Genomic DNA, 22986 nt, shown 5'->3' on the forward strand with positions numbered 1-22986 from the left:
ATTACTGTCTTCTTATGGGCTGTTTCATGGGTGGAAGTCCTGGTTCTCTAGTAAAGACTGTAAATTCCTTGATTGCAGGGATCATGTCATATACTTCCCTATATTCCTTTACAATATCTAGCATAGTGCTAAGCACATTATTGGCATTCAGGAAAGTTCTTTGAGTGAATGAATAGGCACAATGCTAGTCCTTTTTCTCCTAGGCTTTCCTAGGCTTCTTCAGTTCCTTGAACCCAACAATCCTAGACACTGTAACTTGATAGTGGCTGGGCCAGCAGCATTTTCAGAATTTTTAGCAAAAGATGGCAGGGTAAAGTGGTTAAAAGCTAAATGAGATAATATTTGTAAAGGGCTTAGCACAATGTCTGGCACATAATGGGCTCTTTATAAATGCTTATTCCCTTCCCTTATTTTGCCATTGATCAAGAACTCATGTAATGAAAATTCACTGTTCTTGGAGTTAAAAGATAGGGATCTGAGATCTGTCTGTGACCCTTACAAATGACCTTAGGCAGTTATTTAATTCACTTTCTTGAGCCTCAGTCACTTCTTCTATAAAATGGGACAAATATTACTTATTTCACAAGGTTGTTTTGACCAAATCTTTTTTAAACCTTAAGGGGCTATAAAATAGGAGCTGTTATTATTCACATGTGCATTTAAAATATTATTGCCATATATTTTTCAGTGTTCAAATTATTAAAGATTAGCCTAGGGTGGATCCATAAATAAATGTAACTGCTTTGCATATTTCAAAGAATCTAATCCCTTTGAAACCATATACTTCCCTGGGAGGCACTTCCCTAAGTTGTCTCTTAGAGTAATTGGAGATGAGGTATTAAGAAAAATTGCCAGTCTGCTCTGAAAATAACTGTTTGACTAGTGTGATAAGAGAATTTTTCTGGTTTGACTGTATTACTTTCATTTACTTGAAACAGCAAGGCACATCACTAGTTAGAGCATGCCGAATTTAACTGACATAAAACTTTAGCTCCAATGATTAACTAGTTAGTGATAAGAGAATTTCTGGCTCAGTTTTATTACCTCTGTTTACTTAAGATGATCATGTCAAGTAACCAGGTATGGCTCCAGTATTAATGGTTAGTCTGCAAATTCCAGATTTATCCCTAGTGTTTACTGACCAGTTTACAATTTTACCTGATATGAGCTTCCCTTTCTGCTATCTGTTCAATGAGCAATCTTTACCTCCCTTTCTGCCTTATGTAAAATTCTATTGTTTCCATCTTGCTGACATAACTAATCAATGTAATATTTCTTAAATTGAGTCTCAGGGCTCACTGGTTTTTGTGTACCATGGATTTATGCTCTGAACATGTAATAAATGAGTTATTAAAATATTTCTGCATGTTGATAAGTACAATTGGCAGCAGTGCTTAGCAATGAATCTTTGGACAATTTTTATGTCATCAGCAAAGCTGTAATGATTTTATTCATGTTTCCTATTTATGTTTTAATGTGGAGATAATATAATATAAATATATTTTATAAATAATCTTTACAAGTTCCATTTCAGTAAATAATTTTGCAACATTATCATAAAAAAATAAGGATTTGACATTCCTGTGCATTTCTGTGAGAAATGTATTCTCAAATTTTAGCTTCAGCATCATTGATGACTGGGACATATCCTGGGTATATTGAATCAGCTTTAATCTTTAATAGCTTTAAAAATTATATTTCTTTATTTTTTTCCAATTACATGTAAAGATTTTTTTTGAGTTCCAAATTTTTCTACCACCCTCCCTTCACTCCCCCTTCCTGAGGCCATCATGCAATCTGATATAGGTTATACATTACAACCATGTTGAACATATATCTACATTAGTCATGCTGTAAGAGAAGGATCAGAACAAAAAGAAAAAACAAAACACCAGAAAGAATAGACAAGAACAATAATAAAAAAGCAACAACAAAAGTGAAAATAGCATGCTTCAATCTGCATTCAGATTCGACGATTCTTTTTCTGGATGTGGAGAGCATTTTCCACCATCAGTCTTTTGGCATTGTTTCAGATCATTGTAATGCTGAGAAGAGTTAAATCTATCACAGCTGATTATCACACAACGTTGTTGATACTGTGTACAATGTTCTCTTGGTTCCGTTCATTTAATTCAGCATCAATTCATCTAAGTCTTTCCAGGTTTTTCTGAAATCTGCCTGCTCATCATTCTTACAGCACAATCGTATTCCATTACATTCATATACCACAACTTGTTTAGCCATCCCCCAATTGGTGGGCATCCCCTGAAATTCCAAATCTTTAATAGCTTTTTAAAGGAATTCATGTAATCATAAAGATCTTCAAAGATTATTCTTTCTCATAGAACATAGTCTCTGGAAAAGACCACTTTTCTCTTCTAAAAGTAGAGCCATATGCTCAGCAGTATGTCCAGGTGCATATAGAATTTTGAGAGTGACTCCTTCTGTATTAATCACATCTCTATCTTTCAGATCAACATATCTTTGCTCTTTCTTTCCTACAACTTCTTCTTTGAAGGGATTGTGTGGAAGCTTTTTAATGCAATATTCAGCGCCCATATTGATGCTATTACACATGCCTGATAGGCCTCCAGTGTGATCCCAATGCCAGTGAGTAACTGTAATTTCTTGGATTGATGTGTTAAATTTAGTCAGTACTTGAGCATTTATATAAAGACATAACTTCTAGATATAACCTTTCCCTTAATTTCAACAAATTAGAAAAAGATATAACTTCTCCCTTGATTTGAACAAATTAGAAAAAGATGCAAAACTATCAAGCAAAATGACTCCTGAAAAGAAATGGAAGGCCAACCTGTAGTTTCATGCTAGTGAATAAAGAATAAATAATTTGAAGTCTTTACTGAGGATCAACTCTTTAGAAGAATATTGAAAAAGAAATTATGTACAAATAATTAATATCAGCTCTGCTCCATTATCAAAAATATAAGAATTCCACAATCTATATTGAGTATTCACTGTAATTATAATTCATCTAACTTTTTGTTATTTTCAAGACTTTATAAAAGTAGATTGTAATAACTTGTGAGTTCTTACCAGACTAATTAAAACTTCTGTACTTTAAAAATAAAAAACCCCAGCTTATTTTAAACAGAAAAAAAAGAATATAAATGTATCAGCTTCACACTCTAGGTTGTAGGTGGTCAGAACAAAATCAGACCCTTGGGAAGCCATTATTTCCAAAACACACAAGATACAAAGTTTTTGAAAGCTACCAACCACATATGTTTGCTTGAAATGGAATTGCTTGGTTTTGTTGGCAGTTTTCAGGGTTTTTCAGTGTCTCCCTTTGTCAGTCACTGAGAATTTAAGGGCCTGTTCTGTTCCAGGGACTAAGGATACAAATACAAAGAATGCGGCAATTCCTGTTCTCAAGCAGCAATATCTTCCTAAATGGCTTCTCTTCCACAGGTTTCTCTCCTCTCTGACCCATCCTCTGCCCAGCTTCAATAAACGTCACTGGCTCCCTATGCTTCTAGAAATAAATAAAAACTCCTTTATTTGGCATTTAAAATCCTTCTCAGTCTGGTTTCTGCCTAATGCCATAATCAACCCATTGTAGATCATTTATGATACATTTACTGTGTACCAAGTTCTCTGTGTTAGCACCAGGGACATCAAAACAAAAGTGAGGAAGTCCCTGCTCTCAAGAGGTTTACTTTCCAATGGAGGCACTAACTTGTAAAGAGACAAGTATATACAGAATACACATATACAGAATGAACACAAGGTAGTTTGGGGTCAGAATACACTACCAGCTGAAAGGGAGGAGAACTAGGAAAGGATGATGAAGGAGTTGTTTCACTGGGTCTTGAAGGAGGCCAGGGATTCTAAGAGGCAAAGAGAACTTAGGGAGAAATCATATTTCAGCAGAGGTAAATTTGGGCAATGGAGGTTTTCCTGGGCAGAACTGGGAGGAGACCAATATGCCTGGATCCCAGAGTTTGTGAAGGGAAGTAAAATGTTAAAAAGATTGGAAAAATATCAAGAGGTCAGGTTGTGAAGGGCTTTAATGGCTAAATTGTGTTGTTTAGGTGTTTCAGTCATGTCCTATTCTTTGTGATCCCAGTTGGAATTTTCTTGGCAAAGACACTGGGGCGGTTTGCTGTTTCCTTCCCCAGTTCATTTTACAGATGGGGAACTGAGACAAACAGGGTTAAGTAACAGTTATTAAGTGTCTGAGGCCAGGTTAGAACTCATGAAGATGAGTCTTCTTAATTCCAAGCTCAATCCACTGTGTCACCTAGCCGCCCCTTAATCACTGAAGAAAGGCACTTATATTTACTTCTTGAGGGAATAGTGAGCCACTGAAGTTTGTTGAGTTTATGTTGGTGAAAGTGGTAATATGATCAGATTTATATTTTAGAAAAATCACTTTGGCAACTTTATAAAGGATGGATTGAAGTGGGGAGAGGCAGGGAGACCAACGAGAAGACTATCATAGTCCAAGTAAGGGGTGATGAGGTCCTGAAGTAGGGTGATAGCTATGTGAGTGGATACATGGGGATATTTGTGAGAGAGGTTATACAGATAGCTACCATAAGACTTGGAAATTGATTGTATATGTGGAGTGAGGAGTTGGGAATGACACTGAGGTTGTGAACCTGTTTGGACATTGAGTTTGAGGCACTTGTGGGGCATCCATTTTGACATGGCCAATAGGCAGTTAATGATGCAGTACTAGAGCTCAGGGGAGAGACCAGAGCTCTATATGTAGATGTGAGAATCATTTTTGTAAAGATTATAATTAAACTCATAGGAAATGGTGAGACCACCAAGAAAGAGTAAAAGAAAAAGAGAAGAGGGCCCATGAAAGATCCTTGAAGTCCATTTATTTAGGCTCCTCTGTTTGAAACCTTGATGTTATCTTTGATGACTCCATCTCCTTCACTTCTTATATCTTCTCGTTTACAAAGTTCTGCTAATTCTACCTGTGTAATATCTCGCATTTCTGCCCTTTCCCCCTCTCCTATTCACCTTCCCATTGTATGCATCCAAGAACAGGCCCTTATTACCACTCACCTAGACCATTTCAAGAGCCTCTTTTTTTAAAAAAGAACTTTTAATTGATAAATTTTGTTTTTCTACATCATCATAATTTCCCCTAATATCCCCCTCCTCCCTTTTCAGAAAACTATCCCATACAAAAAAATAGTATTTTTTAAAAAGCCAAAATAGAAGTGGAAAAAATCAGCACAGCTGGTCAATGCATGTCTGGAAATATGTGCCATGTATAATCCTTATGTATCAGGGAAGCTAGGTGGCGCAGTAGATAGAGCACCGGCCCTGGAGTCAGGAGTACCTGAGTTCAAATCTGGCCTCAGACACTTAACACACACTTAATAGCTGTGTGACCCTGGGCAAGTCACTTAACCCCAATTGCCTCACTAAAAAAAAAAAAAGAAAGAAAGAAAAAGAAAAAAAAATCCTTATGTATCTCCCACCTCTGTAAAGTGATGAGGTGAGAGTGTCTTCTCATATCTCTTCTTTCAAACCATACTAGTTCCTTATAATTTTGTGAGATTCAATTTTTACCTTTTTTGTGGTTCTTCCTATTTACACTGTTGTATATTGTTGGGTTTTTTTGGCTCTGCTTACTCCACTCTGCAACAGTTCATGGAGATTTTTCCATGTTTCTCTGTATTCATCACATCTATCATCTCTAACAGTATAGTAATATTCTGTTTCATTAATGTGCTGCACTTTTTCTGTTCCCAATTGATTGGAATCTATATTGTTTCCAATTATTTGTTATCACAAAATGATAATAAATGTTTTGGTGTATATGGGGAGTAGTAGCTCCTTAACAGGCCTTCATGCTCCCCCAATCCATCCTCCATAAAAATGCCAGATCAATTTTCCTTCTGTATAGTTCTGGTAATTTCACTCTTCTGCACAAAAATTTTTAGTGCTTCCATATTGCCTACTGAGTTAAATTCTAACTCCTTTTCATAGTATTCTAGGCTTAAATTATATTCCTATCGAGTTTATACTGAAGCAAAACTGAACTAAAAAAGACTAAGATCACTCATCAGAGAAGATGGGATGGTAATAATGAACATAGAGAAGAATGAACTATTTGCCTCTAATTTTGTTTCTGTTTTCTCTACCAAGGAGATAAATCTTTGGACTGGAAATGAAAGAATAGTAATGGCTAATAGGGAGTTGAAAATCAAGGTAAATAGAGAGATAGCAAGAGGATACCTAGGGCAGCTAGGTGGTACAGTGGAGAAAGCACTGGGCCTGGAGTGAGGAAGACTCACATTCCTAAGTTCAAATTCAGCCTCAGACACTTACTAGCTGTGTGACCCTAGGCAAGTCACTTAAAGATATTTGCCTCAATTTCCTCATCTATAAAGTGAGCTGGAGAAGGAAGTAGCAAACCATTCTAGTATCTCTGCCAAGAAAATCCCAAATGGGGTCACAGGAGAGTTAGACATGACTGAAAAGGACCAAACAACAACAAAGAGAATCCCTAGCTTGTCTTTTTTTCTTCTTTTTTTTTTTTTAGTGAGGCAATTGGGGTTAAATGACTTGCCCAGGGTCACACAGCTAGTAAGTGTTAAGTGTCTGAGGCCGGATTTGAACTCAGGTCCTCCTGACTCCAAGGCCGGTGCTCTATCCACTGTGCCATCTAGCTGCTCCCCTAGCTTGTCTTGAAGAGGTCAAGTTCAAGTAACCAGGCCCAGAAGAACTACATCACAGGGCACTGAAAGAACTTGAAGATATTGTTACCAAAGAACTTGACTTTTATTCCTGGCAAAATTCTAGAATGTATGTCCAAGGGGATGTTTACTAAACATGGAGAAAGAAAGTGGTGCTCATAAAGAGTCAGCATGGTTTCATTAAGAATAGGTTATGCCACCTTCTTGTTATGGCCTAGGTACCTCATTTGAATGGCTCTGTGTACACTGTTTTCTGGGGTAAATAAACAGAACTTTCTTAAGAAACTACACCAAAGGACAGAAACACCTAAAGATATAAGTGGCACTGAATAGGGACTGAGCTAGCTCCAGGACCACCACCCTTCATTCCAGTCTTCCCCACCCTCAGGGAGATAAGATTAGGTGTAGCTCCTGCCTTTTTGGCATGAGGAGGACAGAGATAGCTTGAGAGACCCAGAGCTGCCCCTCACCCAAATTCCCTGAGCCACCACCAGTGGGGGATGGTCCTCCCCCAATAAGAGAACTTTCCAGTCAGATGATCACCCCCATCAGTCCTCTATAAAAGTATCTGCCTTGGGGCAGCTAGGTAGCACAGTGGATAAAGCACCGGCCCTAGATTCAGGAGGACCTGAGTTCAAATCTGGTCTCAGACACTTGACACTTACTAGCTGTGTGACCCTGGGCAAGTCACTTAACCCCAATTGCCTCACCAAAAAAAAAAGTATCTGCCTGTCTCTTGCTCTAGGAGATAGGTATCTCAAAGCCATGCCTCTGTGCTATGCCTTCTCCCCATGAGAAGTCCTAGGATTTCTCTCTTGGTTTCCTTTCCCTAGCCCCTAAATAAATTATTATTTTATTCTAATTGGAAAAGAAAGAATAGGTTGTTCCAGATGTTTTGGAAAGCTTCCCAGATTGGTGGACCAAGAGAATGCTATGACTACAGCTGACCTAGATTTTGGTCAAGTGCTTGATGGAGTTGTTTATGCCACTTTCATGGACAAGATGGAGAGAATTGTACTAAAATTAATGAAAATAGTATTTGTTAAACACTAGACTTACTAGACAATTGGATGAATTTGGAACTGATTGTGTGGCTAGACTCAAAGAATCTTCACTAATGACTAGTCATATGTGGTCTTAGAAATCTTTAATGCTGTGGTCCAGGGTGCTGGCATAAATCGCATGCTTATCAAATTAGAGGAGTCAGGAAGACATGAGTTCAAAGCTGGCTTTGGACACTTGCTAGTTGTGTGACCCTACACAAGTCATTTCACCCTGTTTGTCTCAGTTTCCTGATCTGTAAAATAAGTTAGAGAAGGAAATGGCAAACCACAAGCTGTGTGACCCTGAGCAAGTCACTTTACCCTCTTTGCCTTAATCTCCTGGAAAAGGAAATGACAAACTGCCCCAGCATCTTTGCCAAAGAAACCTCATGGAGAGTATTGGTGTGCTGTGGTCCACAGGGTCATAGAGAGTCAGACAAGACTGAATGGCTGAACAACAAAGCACAAATCTGGGTTGGACAACTAACATGGCAGATAGGATCCATACTGAGAATATTGCATTCAGTTATGGGTGCCACATTTGCAAATAAACACTGATAAGCAGGAAAGCATCCCAAGAAAGGTGACCAAGATGGTGAAAGTCCTATAGATGTGCATTCAGCCTGCAGAAAAGAAGGCCTAGAGGGAGGGGTGGGAGGTGAATGACCTGGTAGTTATTGTCTGGTTTTTTGAGGGGCTGCCACTTGGAAGAGAGACTAGACTGGCTTTTCTTCACCCCAGGGATAAGAACTAGAAACAGTAGGTAAAGTTGCAAAGAAACAGATGGAAGATAAACTTCCTTGCAATTTGAGCTGTACAGAAGTGGTTATCTCTGGTGGTAGTCGATTTTTCCCAGCTTCATATCTTCAAACAAAGGCTATGCAACCATTTGTTGGGAAAGTTGTAGGTGACAATCTGAATTTTATTATAGATGCAACTAGATGACTCCAGGGCAGCTAGGTGGCACCAGAGGGCAGAGTGCCAGGCCTGGAGTGAGGCTGACACATTTTCCTGAGTGCAAATCTGTTCTCAAACACTTACTAGCCATGTGACCCTGGGCAAGTCACTTCACCCTGCTTGCCTCAGTTTCCTCATCTGTAAAATGGGCTGGAGAAGGAAATTGCAAAACCACTTCATTGTCTTTGCCAAGAAAACCCCAAATGCTCCCCAATAAAAGATACTATGTAATCATGTATTTAAATAATGGAGAGTCCCCTCCCTGTAACATTCCTCAGAAATGAAAAATAAAAGTAACAGTCATGACTGTATTTCCCTTCTCAGAATTTAAAACTTAAAACATTTTTAACCCTTTCTGTTTCTTTGTAACTGTAGAACTTCTATTCATTTAATTTATAAGGCTACATTGTATGGACAGAGCAAAATTATTGTCCTTCAGTTTCATATGATTATACTTGTAGCTACCATTATGCATGAAATTTAAATAAATTTTATTATGTCTGTGAAAAATTTTTTAAAAAAGAAAACCCCAAATGGGATCATAGAGTTAGACACGACTGAAAAAGGACAAAATAGCGGGGTGGCCCTAAGATCCATGTGAGTTCTGTGATTCTTGACTACCTGCTCTCCTCCAAACATCCTATGCTTTCCTGCCTTTGCTCAGACTATATCCTAAACCTAATTTGTTCTCCCTTCTTCTCTTTGTCTGTTGAATTCTTACTCATTTTAAAAAATCTAAGTCAAATGTTAATTTTCCATTAAACTTTCCCTAATAATTAATGAGGGCAGTTAGGTGGCACAGTGGATAGATCACTGGGCCTGAAGTTAGGAAGACCTGAATTCATATCCAGCCTCAGACACTTACTAGCTGTGTGACTCTGGGAAAATCACTTAATCTTGTTTTTCTCAGTTTTCTCATTTGTAAGATGAACATGGAGAAGGAAATGGTAGACTACTCCAATAACTTTGCAAAGAAAACCCCAATGTGATCACAAAGAGTCAGACATGACTGAAACAATTGAACAACAACAACAAATAATTAATGATCAATCTCCACTTTGACCTCTACAGCAGATTTTTCTTCTCTGATGCACCTCTATAGTACTACTGTCAACTCTATGAGGGCAGGAATCATATTTTATCCAAACTTTATACTTTCTTTAATGGCTATCACAATGCTCTGCACGCAATACATGCTTAATAAAGGTTTGTTGAATTCAATTGGAGTTGAATCACAAGCATTAGTTGTTAAACACTAGGCATGCAAGATAGGGCTGAATTTATTTAGACTGTATGGCATACCTTAGAAGCTGCTATTTAAAAAAAAATCCATTAGTTTGCATGTCATTTCTTTCTCAAAAAAATAATAAACTATGCCAAAATCTAATTTAGCTTTCTGTTTTGATACGTGGAAATTACTGTACATTATATACTGTGGAGATCTTTAAATATTTCTATCTGTATAATCATAATTTCCCTTGTGCATTTGTTTACAAGTACTTGTTTTACATAGAAACTCAATTGTATTATGTTTAGACAGAAACTGACTGGTTAGGACATTTAGGTATATTTTTGTGTTTTGATGTCTTCATTGCATTACTGGAAGTTCAGATAATTGCAAGAACCAAGGTAGCTTGTCTTTCAGATAGATAAAAACTTGTGTGGGCACCTTACTATTCTTAAAACTCTGTCTTCTTGTTTTTTAGACTTGACAACATCATTGCTTAAAATAAGTCTCTTATCCATATTGAAAAAATTACTGATACATTTTGTTTTGACACAACAGATGCTTCAGACAAACACTCTCACAAAAAGCCCAGATCTTCAGTTATTAATGGGAAAGAGGGTTGTGTCCTTTAACTTTGGCACCATGTGACTAACACTGAGTGCTATATTTTACTAGAGTTTTGTGGCTTCTTAACATTGACTTTATTTATTTTGTGGTAGTCATGCATTGTGTATGTTATTCTTTCAAGCCAATTATCCTTAATAGCTCCAATAGTTGTTTGAAGTTGTGATTTAATTTCTTCTATGAGTTTCATTTTGCTACCTTATTCATGTTCGTCACACTAAAACAATTTCCATGCAGTAAGTTTCAGTATTTTGCTTTCTCTTACATAACTAGCCTGGTATTATGAAATTTCAGGGAACACTGATTGTTTTGATGGTAGAACACTGCCTATTTCGGGACCTAATTGTTCACAAATCCTACTCAACAAATGGGAATTCCTCCCCAATATGTTTAATGCTGTGGAATGCAGTAGGTTTTGTTCAGTGGGGTCAAACTCAAATAGAAAAAGGGATTATTAGACCATCGATAAGGATCCCTGGGGCTGTATATTAACTTAGAGAACCACATATTAACACTGTCTATGTTTTGTGGTAGGGCAGCTAGATGGCACAATGGATAGAGTGTCAGGCCTTCATTCAGGATGACTTGTCTTCCTGAGTTCAAATCTGCCCTCAGACACTTATTAGTTGTGTGTCCCTGGGCAAGTCACTTAACCTTGTTTTTCTTAGTTCCTTGTGTGCAAAATAGGCTGGAGAAAGAAATCGCAAACCACTCCAGTATTTTTGCCAAGAAAGCCCCCAATGGGGTCACAGCACCTGCTGAACAATGATTGAACAACATCACTATTTTACTGTATTTGTATTTATTTTATTAAATATTTCACAATTACATTTTAATCTGATTCAGGACCACCACAGGCTGCATGGATGTTTGATTTCTCTGGCCTAGATCTTTCAGTGATAGAGAACATCAGATGCTATTATTACTTATTTTTTTTCCAGGATCTCTTAGTACTTGATTTAATTTTTTCTTCTGTCAGTGCATTGTGTTCATTGCTAGGATGACAGGACTCAACCAAAGCTTTTTAGTTTAAAGCAAACATTTGATTGCTTGCTGGCATGTGATCTTCTATTTTCAGCCTGATTTGTCATTCCCTAATACCATCCACAAGCTGCACAAAGTGTTCCATGATCTCCTTATATAAGCTTTCAGAGCCATTTCCTCTAATAGCCCCTGCCAGACCGAGATAGCTACTGAGCTCTTTAGGCAACTGGTGAAGCAGAAAAAGTCCTCCAGGGCTACCAGTGTAGTCAGTATGCCAGCTTCCTAGTGTTTGGCCTTTCCTCCCACCAAGAGGGAAGGCACAGTAGCTCCACACCAATCAGCTGCTATCACAGGAAACAGAAATATCTTCCCAAACCTCTCTGGACACCCCAGCATCCTTATTAGTCATCAGAGGCCAAACTTACTCAAAGTCTCAAATATATCTGTGAGGCTTTGGTGCATTTCCTTGCATTTTTCCTGTATTTGTGGGCAGGATTTCCCCCAAATGATACTATATTTATGAGAACACCTGGTTGACTGAGTTGTACAGTGGCCAGTCAGAAGGCTTTCATATGGGCTTTCGGCTTCGATGGTGCATAAGGAGATGTTAGGATACTCACCACAGTGTTCTTAACCACTAGAGTGGTTTGTCATTTCCTTCTCCAGTAGATTAAAGTCAACAAAAGTTAAGTGATCGTGTGGACTATAGCATGTCAATACTGGAAATGGTACTGGAGTGAATTGCCATTTCCTTCACCAGCTCATTTTACAGATTAGGATACTAAGGCAAACAGGGTGAAGTGACTTGCCCAGGGTCACACAGCTAGTAAGTGTTTGAGGTTCAATTTGAACTGAGGTCTTTCTGACTCTAGGCCCAGCTCTCTATCCATTGAGCCACCTAGCTACCACCTAAAAGTTGTTCAGTTGTGTCTGACTCTTTGTTACCCTGTGAATTATATTGTCCATGGAATTTTATTGACAAGAATACTGGGGTGATTTGTCATTTTCTTCTCCAGTGAATTAGGGCAAACAGAGTTAAGTGACTTGCCACAGCTAGTAAGTGCCTGATACTCTATCCCCTGTACTACCTAGCTGCTTCTTATTTATCCTCATCAACTTCATTTGCTTTATATTCTTGAAAGTGATAATAAAAGTCTTTGACTTGATTGCTGCACTTTTGGTTGTTTTAGTGGCTACATATATCCTTTGAAAGGAAAAAAGGAAGATTAGATAAGATGGCATGGTATTCTTAACGAGGTAGTTTGTATCTTTGTTCTGGCAGCTAGGTAGCTCAGGGGATAGAGCTATGGGCCTAGAGTCAGGAATATTTGAGTTCAAATCCAACCTAAAACACTCACTAGCTTTGTGACCCTGGGCAAGTCACTTAACTTTTGTTGGCCTTAATCCACTGGAGAAGGAAATGACAAACCACTCCAGTATCCTTGCCAGGAAACTTCCATAAATAGCATGATCCATGGGGTTACAAAGAATCAGATGTGGCAAGTCAAGCGCAAGTGAACAACAACAATTCTTGCCCAACAATTCCACAAAATAGAACTGAATATCTAGGCATGGAGAAATTGGGAAGTAATGTTTTTGTTTGTTTGTTTGTTTGAGATTAGTATTGTGACTTTCCAGGTTTAATCTTTTGTGGGAGACCAAATTTTTTTTTTTTTGCAGGGTAATGAGGGTTAAGTGACTTGCCCATGGTCACACAGCTAGCAAGTGTCAAGTGTCTGAGGTCAGATTTGAACTCAGGTCCTCCTGAATCCAGGGCCGGTGCTTTATCCACTGCACCACCTAGCTGTCCCCGAGACCAAACTTTTAAAGCTATGGGTCATAACCCCACACAGGGTCACATAACTGAATGTGGGGGTTACAAAAAATTGGGCAACAGTGAAAGGTTATGTATATCTATTTCATATACCTATATACCCAGGGTCATGTAAAATTTCTCTGGCAAAAAGGAGTTATGAGTGGAAAAAGTTTAAGAAGCCCTGTAGTAGAGAAAAATGATAGAGAATGGATGAATGAAGCAGAAGAACTTAACGGAATCTTAGCAGAAGATGAATGCATTGTTGTTAGTGCTGGTGAACAAACAGGTAAAATCCATCTGTCTTGACTTCAGGGAATTAATCCAGTTATATTTTGTATTTAGATTCTTGAAAACATAAATCATCTATTCATCCCCTTCCTTGATTGACTAATAGAGCAGTGTTTTCCCTTTATTTTTCTTTCAGCTTCCTTAGAATATTGTTAAAATATTTTTTAAAAAGCATTTGAGGGACAGCTAGGTGGTGCAGTGGATAGAGCACTGGCCCTGGATTCAGGAGGACCTGATTTGAAATCTGGCCTCAGACACTTGACACTAGCTGTGTGACCCTGGGCAAGTCACTTAACCCCAATTCCCTCACCAAAAAGAAAATAAAATCATTTGAATTATCAGGTATTTGCCTATATAAACTACTTTGTGAATTTTTATAATGGGCACAGTAGAAGACACTTAGTCTTACCTGTATTAAGTAGGTTATTTACAGACAGGAAGATATAGATCTGATCCCAATGGTCTGAGCACATTGAACAGAACTAATATCCTTCTTTCTGTTCCAATACATTGGGCTCTTTATAAACCTATGACCTTTCATGCTTGCTATAAAGGAAATGTATCTTCTTTCATGAGCCACCTCTCTGGACAATTTTTTCTTGGCCTCTTTATTTAAGTCTTTTGGAGCAAGGATGCACTCATGAATGTTTAACAACCAACTCTGAGAAAAAACTTGTATGCATGACCCACTTTTATGTATAATCAGTATCATTAACATTTTTTCCCCAGTAGTTTCTTAAGTCTACACAACCAACATTTGCTGTATGTTAATGCTCATGCTAAATTTTTATAATTAGCTCTCATGAAGTGGTCTGGATGGTCTCCAGAATAACACCGTTCCTGAGGAAATACTACCCTCTGTGACCAGTGACCACCATACACTTATCATCTGGATGTAAAGTATGGAGAACAAAACCTTTTATTACCTCATATTACCAGACAACAGAAAGCCACTAATGCAGTATTAATAAAGCAGAAAGGTGATGGATTGTAATAGACAAAGGCTTAGAACTCTAAAGTGGCTAAAGGGATGCCTGAGAGGAGAGAGGCAGGCATTTGTTCACCAGAAAGCAAAAATAAAAAAATCAGGAAAAACAATGTTTCTGGTACCAAGGCAGAGCTTTTCGAATTCTTCTACCTTTTCTCTTCCTAATCACAGATGGAGAGGTCATCTGGTCCAACCTCTTCATTTTACAGATGGAGAAACAGAGGCCCAGAGACATTAAGGTTAATGGTAGATCCAGAATATAAGTTGATATCCTCTGATTCCTTGTTTCTTGCATCAAGCTGCCTGAATCTTACAGAGTAAAGGACAAATGAGAGAAAGCAGATGGGAGAAAGAACATTTAGGATGTAATTATGAACAAAAATACCAGAAAAGGAGAAAATAACACAAAGTCATCAAATAGAACAAAAAACCACTTGTGTCAAATTATAACGAATTGTTTTTGATGGTTGTCATTCCTCCACTCTAAAATCTTCAGTGACATTCCCCATTGCTTTGATTATTACCCTGGATTACTAAAAATCTTTGGCTTTAGTCTCCACAAATGGAAGGTGTGGTATAGGGGAAAGAGCATTGGCTCAGGAGTCAGAGGATCTTCTATATATAGTTATCTATATCTATATGACTGACGCCCTATCCCACTACATATTTTTCCCTCTCTTCTCTCCTTCCTCCATCCCTTTTTTCCTTCCTTCCTTCCTTCCTTCCTTCCTTCCTTCCTTCCTTCCTTCCTTCCTTCCTTCCTTCCTTCCTTCCTTCCTTCCTGCCTTCCTGCCTTCCTGCCTTCCTGCCTTCCTGCCTTCCTGCCTTCCTGCCTTCCTGCCTTCCTGCCTTCCTGCCTTCCTGCCTTCCTGCCTTCCTGCCTTCCTGCCTTCCTGCCTTCCTGCCTTCCTGCTTTCCTTCTTCCCTTCCTTCCTCCCTTCCTTCCATCCTTCCATCCCTTTTTTCTTCCTTCCTCCCTTCTTTCCTCTCTCCCTTCTTCCTTTTCTTTCTCCCTCTCTTTCCTCCCTCATATATACACACTCCACACAAGGTATGTGTGTATGTTGTATGTATGTGTATGTATATACATATATGTATGTATACATATAGAGAGGAGGGGGAGGGGAGAGAGAGGAGCCTCATGATGGGATTTGTAGAGAATTGGGATGGTACCCCTTCCTGTACTGTACCTGTCATTCCCCTATTATATTTTTGGGTTATGGGAAGAAGACTAGTTTTTTAAATGTAAGGATTACATGGAGCAGGCACTCACAGGGGATGACCACTGTGAATTGACCATTCTCAATTCAGCTTAAAGTACTTTGCATCATTATCTCTTAATAGCTAGCAGCTCCCTGAGGAATAGCATGCAGGGCAGGCTGGCTTTGATGGAGTGGTGAGGGATCCAGACCAGAATCTGGATAAGATGATGTTACAGTAGGTGGACCTGAGCAGCGGCTGGTATCATAACACTGACTGCTTGCTGAGAAGAGTCACAGAAAAGATGCTGATGGGGAGAAAAGGTTACAGGAAAAGATATAAAGACATCAAAGATAACCTTGCCTACTTTGCAGTTTGAGAAAGGGATGATTTTATACTGGAAGGCATGGAATGGAGACCAGATAACTGAAGAAAGATGCAGAGGTGAGGAGAGAAGCAGAGGCAGCACTGGGCAGGCATGTGTGTCATGACTGGGCACACTGTGACCCTGGAGGTCATATAAACCTTCCTCTCCCAGAATTCTTGACAGCTCACAGTGGTCCAGGGTTCTTGCCTTGGGGGCCTTAAGGAAGCCCCTCAACAGAAAGTGAACATTACTCACAGATCCAACCACATACATTTATAGCCCTTGTAACGATTGGAATAACGCCACCTGCTGGATACTTACTGTAGAAGAGTTCTGCCCATGAAGGGAAGGTCTTTGAGGACAAGACCAGGAGTCAGGAAGTGACGCGGGCTAGTGGGAGGAGGAAGGAAGAGACTGGCGCTCAGGCTCGCTCTCTTTCCTCTGGACTCTGGTGGAGAAGGGAGCTAGAAATGTGCTCTCCCTTTAATAGATAGGAATCTAGGCCTTTCTCTCTCTCTTTACCAAATTCTTATTCTCCTTAATAAATGCTTAAAAGTCTAACTCTTGCTAAAGCTTGTAATTGATTGGTGACCACTCATTAGATATTTTAGACAGACTAGCTAGAATTTTAACCCTTAACACCCTGAAGTCCCTTCATATGTACCCCTAAGAACAGCAGCAGCAGCAACAACAGCCACCTCAGATTTAAGGCACATTTTGAGCCAGTCTCAAGACCACAGCTTACAGTCCCTCATCATTATTTCTTTTAACAGACCAACCAGAACATACATTAGTGCAAAGTAAAAATAATTGCTAAGGAAAATATCTTCCACTCTCCCAGGGTCCTAGAATGCCAGCTAGGGAGGCAATGCATAGTAGGCTAGAGAGGATACACATGGTCAGTTCAACTCAGTCTCTCAGGAATACATCCTAAATGGTATGCCACGTCACCTCTGACATTTGCTGCCACCCATTGTTGGAAGCTGCTGGGTTGTCTGCAGGGGCAGGGAAGCTTTCATTGGTACCACTGCTACCTTTGGTTCACTATGGATGGATTGCTGTCTGCTGCCACCTGCTGGTCTTTACCTGTCACTCCTGTTTTCTCTCAGAGGAGGAATCTGCTTTTTTAAAGCTCATAAGCCCAGGTACTTTTCCCCAAAAGTCTAGCTTTGGCAGGGGGGAATCATTCAAATCCAGGCCCTAAGCAGCCAGAGAAGCTTTTGGATATTTCTGTCTTTTGAGCTTCTTGGCCTAAGCAACCAGTCTCCAAACCAATCCATTCTCTATCAGTGTTAGAAAATTTCTTGTGGCCCATGCAAATCTCCTTCTGTGAGATAGACAGAAAGGTGGCATATGGAGATGGTCTCTCTTGTCCTCCTTCCATGCTGTTAATAGTCACTGGCTTCTCTACCTAGGGCTTTAAGAATCATCCTCACAACCTATTGATGCACTGTGAGTATTATCTCCATTTTACATATGAGGAAACAGGCAGAGAGAGGTGAATGCCTTGCTCATGGGTCTCATAATAACTTTGGAACCACAATTCATCATCTCCTTTCCCAGCTCTGGAGATTTCTAGAACTGCCAACTCAAACCTCTCCCTAGAACAGCACTGCCTTAAGCCATTTGAAGAAACAAGTGCGTCTACTCTCACCTCAGGGCACCAAGAGAAATACCATTACCCCAGACTGCTCTGTAAAACTGGGGGGGGGAAAGCCCTAAATGTATGCCTCTCAAATTGAAGGAATTATAGATCCATCCCAACCCCCTTCTTCCTCCCACCTCCACAGACCCCATAGACACTTCCTTAAAGAAAAGAAATTTTTGCTCATAGGAGTGACCATAAGCATTGTCCCTATTCTACTCAAGTCTCAGGAATCCCTGGGACGATGTGCCCTTGTCCTTTGTCAGGAATGTCTTAGACTGCTAAGGAAACAGCAAGGTTTCAAGTGATTGGGATAAACCTTTTCATTTCTGGCTGCCGTAAGAAACCATTGGGAGAAAAAGACTGATATAAACACCTTGAGCCAGGCAGGAAAGAAACCAGAAGGCCTAGGAGGTTTTGATCCTTCTTAGGCCTTCTGTGGACCAAGTTGCCAGGGTTGGGACTTACCTTCCTTGTACCACTTTCTGGTGCGTGCTGGGGAATGGAGTGAAAAGGGATGAAGAATGGACCACTTTACTGATTTGTCTGGTGTTCTGGACCTTTGTATCAGCTGCTTCCAGAAGGTGACTTAAACTCAGATGACCCTCTGTGAAGGTCTTGACTGCATTTTGGGGAGTGCTTGTAGACTTATCAAACATGCTAAGTTAATCAAAAATATCTCTTCTTTGTTGCTGTTGTTCAGTCCTGTACGCCTTTTGTTCAGTCCTTGTGACTCCATTTGAGGGTTTTTTGGTTTTTGTTTTTTTTTTTGGCAAAGATACTGAAGTAATTTGCCATTTCCTTCTCCAATTCATTTTAGATGAAGAAACTGAGGCAAACAGGGTGAAGTGACTTGCTCAGGGTCACACAGCTAGTAAGTGTCTAAGGAAAGATTTGAACTCAGTCTTCCTGATTCCAAGCCCAGTGCTCTAGTCACTGAGCCACCTAGCCACCCTCTTTACCACACAGTAAAAAGAAAGAAAACAGTTATAGAATACTAGTGCATGCTCTGAAGTACATGGGGGATTTTTATCAGACAAAGTACCTCGTGCTTGCTAATAAGGGCTTGGTTTTCTGCGGTCAGCCTCTCATTACATGAGGGAGAACTTCCAAAAAAATATCACCGAATGATTTGATTGCCTGATAATGGAATAGGCAGCTTTGTGAAGTGACATCCATTCTTTGGAGGTTTTGAAGGTGAACGTTTGTCAGGTCTGTCGTAGGGGAGTTCCCTTGAGTAAAAGGTTGGATTAGATAATCTCTGAAGTTTCCTTTACTGTTAAAATTTCATGATTCTTAAGTAGCTATGACTCCAGGGCCTGGCACAAAGGAAGCACTTAAGAAATGCTTGTTGAACAGTGGGACTTAGTGGGAGGAGGAAGGAAAGGAGATTGCTCCCAGTTCTTCCTTTGTTGTTGTTCAGTCTTTTCCAACCCTTTCTGATCCCATAGACCCTAGCACACCAGGTCCTTCTATCCTTCATTATCTCTCAATGTCTCTCCAAGTTCAGGTTTGATACTTCCATGACACTATCTATCCATCTTACCCTCTGCTGTCCTCTTTTCCTTTTGCCTTCAATCTCTTCTAACATCAGGGTCTTTTCCAATAAGTCCCATCATCTCATTATGTGGCCAAGGTATTTAAGCTTCAGCTTCAGTATTTGGCCTTACAGTGAATAACCTAAAATAATTTCTTTAAGTATGGACTGATATGACCTCCTTGCTGTCCAAGGGACTGTTTTTTAATCATAAAAGTATTTTATTATTTTCCAGTTACATGTAAAGATAGTTTTCAACATTTGTTTTTATAAGATTTTGAGTTCCAAATTTTTCTTCCTCCCTCCCTTCCCTCCCCCCTCCACAAGACAGAAAGCAATCTGATATAGGTTATACATATATAATCACATTAAACATATTTTTGCATTAGTCAGGTTGTGAAAGAATCAGAACAAGAGGGAAAAACCTCAAAAAGGAAAAAACAAAAAACAAAAGTAGAAACAGTGTGGTTCAATCTGCATTCAGAATCCACAGTTCTTTTTTTCTGGATGTGGAGAACATTTTCCACCATGAGTTCTTTGGAATTGTTGGATCATTGCACTGCTGAGAAGAGCCAAGTTGATCACAGTTGCTGTTACTGTGCAACGTTCTCCTGGTTCTTCTCACTTCACTCAGCATCAGCACACTTAAGTCTTTCCAGGTTTTTCTGAAATCTGCCTGCTCATCATTTCGTACAGCACGCTAGTATTCCACCACATTCATATACCACAATTTGTTCAGCGATTCCTCAATTGATGGACATTTCCTCAATTTCCAATCTTTGCCACCACAAAGAGAGCTGCTATAAATATTTTTGTACATGTGAGTCCTTTTCCCTTTTCTATGATCTCCCAAGGGATTCTCAAAAGTCTTCTGCAGCACTACAATTTGAAAGCATCAATTCTGTGGTGCTCAGCTTTCCTTATAATCCAACTGTCACAGCCATACAGTGCTACTGGAAAAACCATAGCTTTTATTATATGGGTTCTGCCTTTAAAACTGAGTAATCTCTTGTCCACATGATAACCCTTCAGTTACCTGAGGACAGCTGCTAAGTGCCTGTTTAGTCTTTTTTTCTTCAGTCTAAACATACCCTACCCCTTCAACTGGTTCTCCAGTGACACAAACCTGAGGACCTTCACTATCCTAGTTGCCTTTCACCATATGCTCTCCTGCTTATTACTATCCTTCCTGAAATATGACATGTATGTGTAGGTCAATTCAACTAGTACTTATTTAGTGCCTGAAATCCATATCTCATAGGAACTTATCTAGAACACAAGACAAATTTCCTTCTAGTACAGATAGAATGAGAGACACCCAGTTGAATGAGCATAATAACTGATGCTTAGAGACAGGGCTGGTCAACGACACTTTGGGTCTCCTGCTCTTTAGAATAATCATAGAATTTGTGGATTGTTATGGAACCTTGGAGCTTGAAAGGACTTTCGAGTCCATTTCATACAGCATGGATACCTGATGAAAGATCTATTCTACAACATGTATAATAAAGGGTATCTTTTCTTAAAGAACTCCATTTAATAGGAGTAAATTGTATCTTAATAGATTTGGGTTAATGTTATAACCTGTTGAGGTCTTTTGTAATCCTGACTGTCATTTAGTGTGGAGGTGTCAAATATGTGGTCCACAACACTCCTGAGTTCTACAGAACTAGATTAAAATATAATTGGGAAATATTTAACAAAACAAATGGAAATACTACAAAACATAGATAACATTACATTTCTTTTTTTCTGATAAAAGTATTTTTTTTTCTAGTTACATGTAAAAATAGTTCTCAACATTTGTTTATACAGGCTTTCCAATTTCAGGTTTTTCTCCCTCCCTCTCCTCCCTCATCCCTCCCCTAGACAGCAGGTAATCTGATATATGTTTTATATATATATATATATATATATATATATAATAACATTAAACATATTTCTGAATTAGTCATGTTATAAGAGAAGAATCAGAGCAATGAGGAAAAACCTCAAAATAGAAAAAACATCAGCACCAAAAGCAAAAGAAATAGTATGGTTCAATCAGCGCAGTTCTTTTTTTTTCTGGATTTGGAGATCCCCTTCCATCATGGGTCCCCTGGAACTCTTCTGTGCCATTGCATTGGTGAGAAGAATCTAGTCCATCACAGTTGATCAACACACAATGTTGATGATACTGTGTACAATGTTCTTCTGGTTCTGATCATCTCACTCATCATCAGTTCATGCAAGTCCTTCCAGGTTTCTCTGAACTCCTCCTGCTCATTGTTTCTTATAGCACAATAGAATTCCATTACATTCATATACCACAACTTGTTCAGCCATTCCCCAATTGATGGGCAACCCCATAATTTCCAATTCCTTGCCACCACAAAAAGAGCAGCTATAAATATTTTTGTACATGTGGGTCCTTTTCCCTTTTTTATGATCTCTTTGGGGAAAAGACCCAAAAGTGGTATTGCTGGGTCAAAGGGTATACACAGCTTGATAGCCCTTTGGGTATAATTCCAGATTGCTCTCCAGAATGGTTGTATCAGTTCACGGCTCCACCAACAATGCATTAGTGTTCCAATTTTCCCACAGCTTCTCCAACATTTATTATTTTCCTTTTTTGTCATTTTAGCCAATCTGATAGGTGTCAGGTGGTATCTCAGAGTTGTTTTAATTTGAATCTCTCTAATCAATAGTTATTTAGAACATTTTTTCATATGGGAATAGATAGCTTTGGTTTCTTCATAAGAAAACTGCCTGTTCATATCCTTTGACCATTTCTCAATTGGGGAATGACTTGGATTCATATAAATTTGATTTAGTTCCCTATATACATTAGAAATGAGACCTTTATCAGAAGTACTGACCATAAAAATTGTTTCCCAGCTTTCTGCATCCCTTCTAATTTTGGATGCATTGCTTCTGTTTGTATAAAAACCTTTAAATTTAATGTAATCAAAATCATTCATTTTGCATTTCATAATACTCTCAACATTACATTTCAAAACTAAGTCATTATGTGGCCCAAAGGATCTTCATTTGTGGATGAACATCCTCCCCCCTTTCTATTTGATTTTGATGACATGGACATACTATGTTAACTGTGTCTACCAGCTTTACATCATCTGCAAATTTTTAAGGTATAGCATTCAAGGCATTAATAAAAATATTGAACAGTACAGGGCCAAGTACTGATCCCTATGGAATTCACTGGAGATCCCCTTACGCAGTGACATGAAACTATTAATAGGTTTGGGTCTGGTCATTCAGCTAGTTCCTTCTCTACCTAATTGTATATTATTTTTTGTTTTGTTTTGTTTTGTTTTTTTCAGGGCAATGAGGGTTAAGTGACTTGCCCAGGGTCACACAGCTAGTTAAGTGTCAAGTGTCTGAGGCTGGATTTGAACTCAGGTCCTCCTGAATCCAAGGCCAGTGCTTTATCCACTGCGCCACCTAGCTGCCCCAATTGTATATTATTTTACATCATTCACTAGAATATCATGAAAGACTTTATCAAATGTTTTGTTAAAATTTAGGTAAGCTATATTTAGAACATTCCTCTGATCTCCCTGTTCAGTAGCCCTGACAAAAAAATCTGTTAGTTTGGCATGACCTGATTTGGATACCTCCAT

The 22986-nt window shown here is 39.0% G+C and overlaps 1 pseudogene; it reads right to left on the bottom strand.

The window, feature by feature from the left end:
• Positions 1-1460: 1460 nt before the first annotated feature.
• On the bottom strand, positions 1461-18485 carry LOC122754831 (annotated as a pseudogene).
• Between the last annotated feature and the right edge of the window lie 4501 nt (positions 18486-22986).

The sequence above is a fragment of the Dromiciops gliroides genome, chromosome 4 (assembly GCF_019393635.1).
Source record: "Dromiciops gliroides isolate mDroGli1 chromosome 4, mDroGli1.pri, whole genome shotgun sequence".
In the NCBI taxonomy this organism is placed as follows: Eukaryota; Metazoa; Chordata; class Mammalia; order Microbiotheria; family Microbiotheriidae; genus Dromiciops; species Dromiciops gliroides.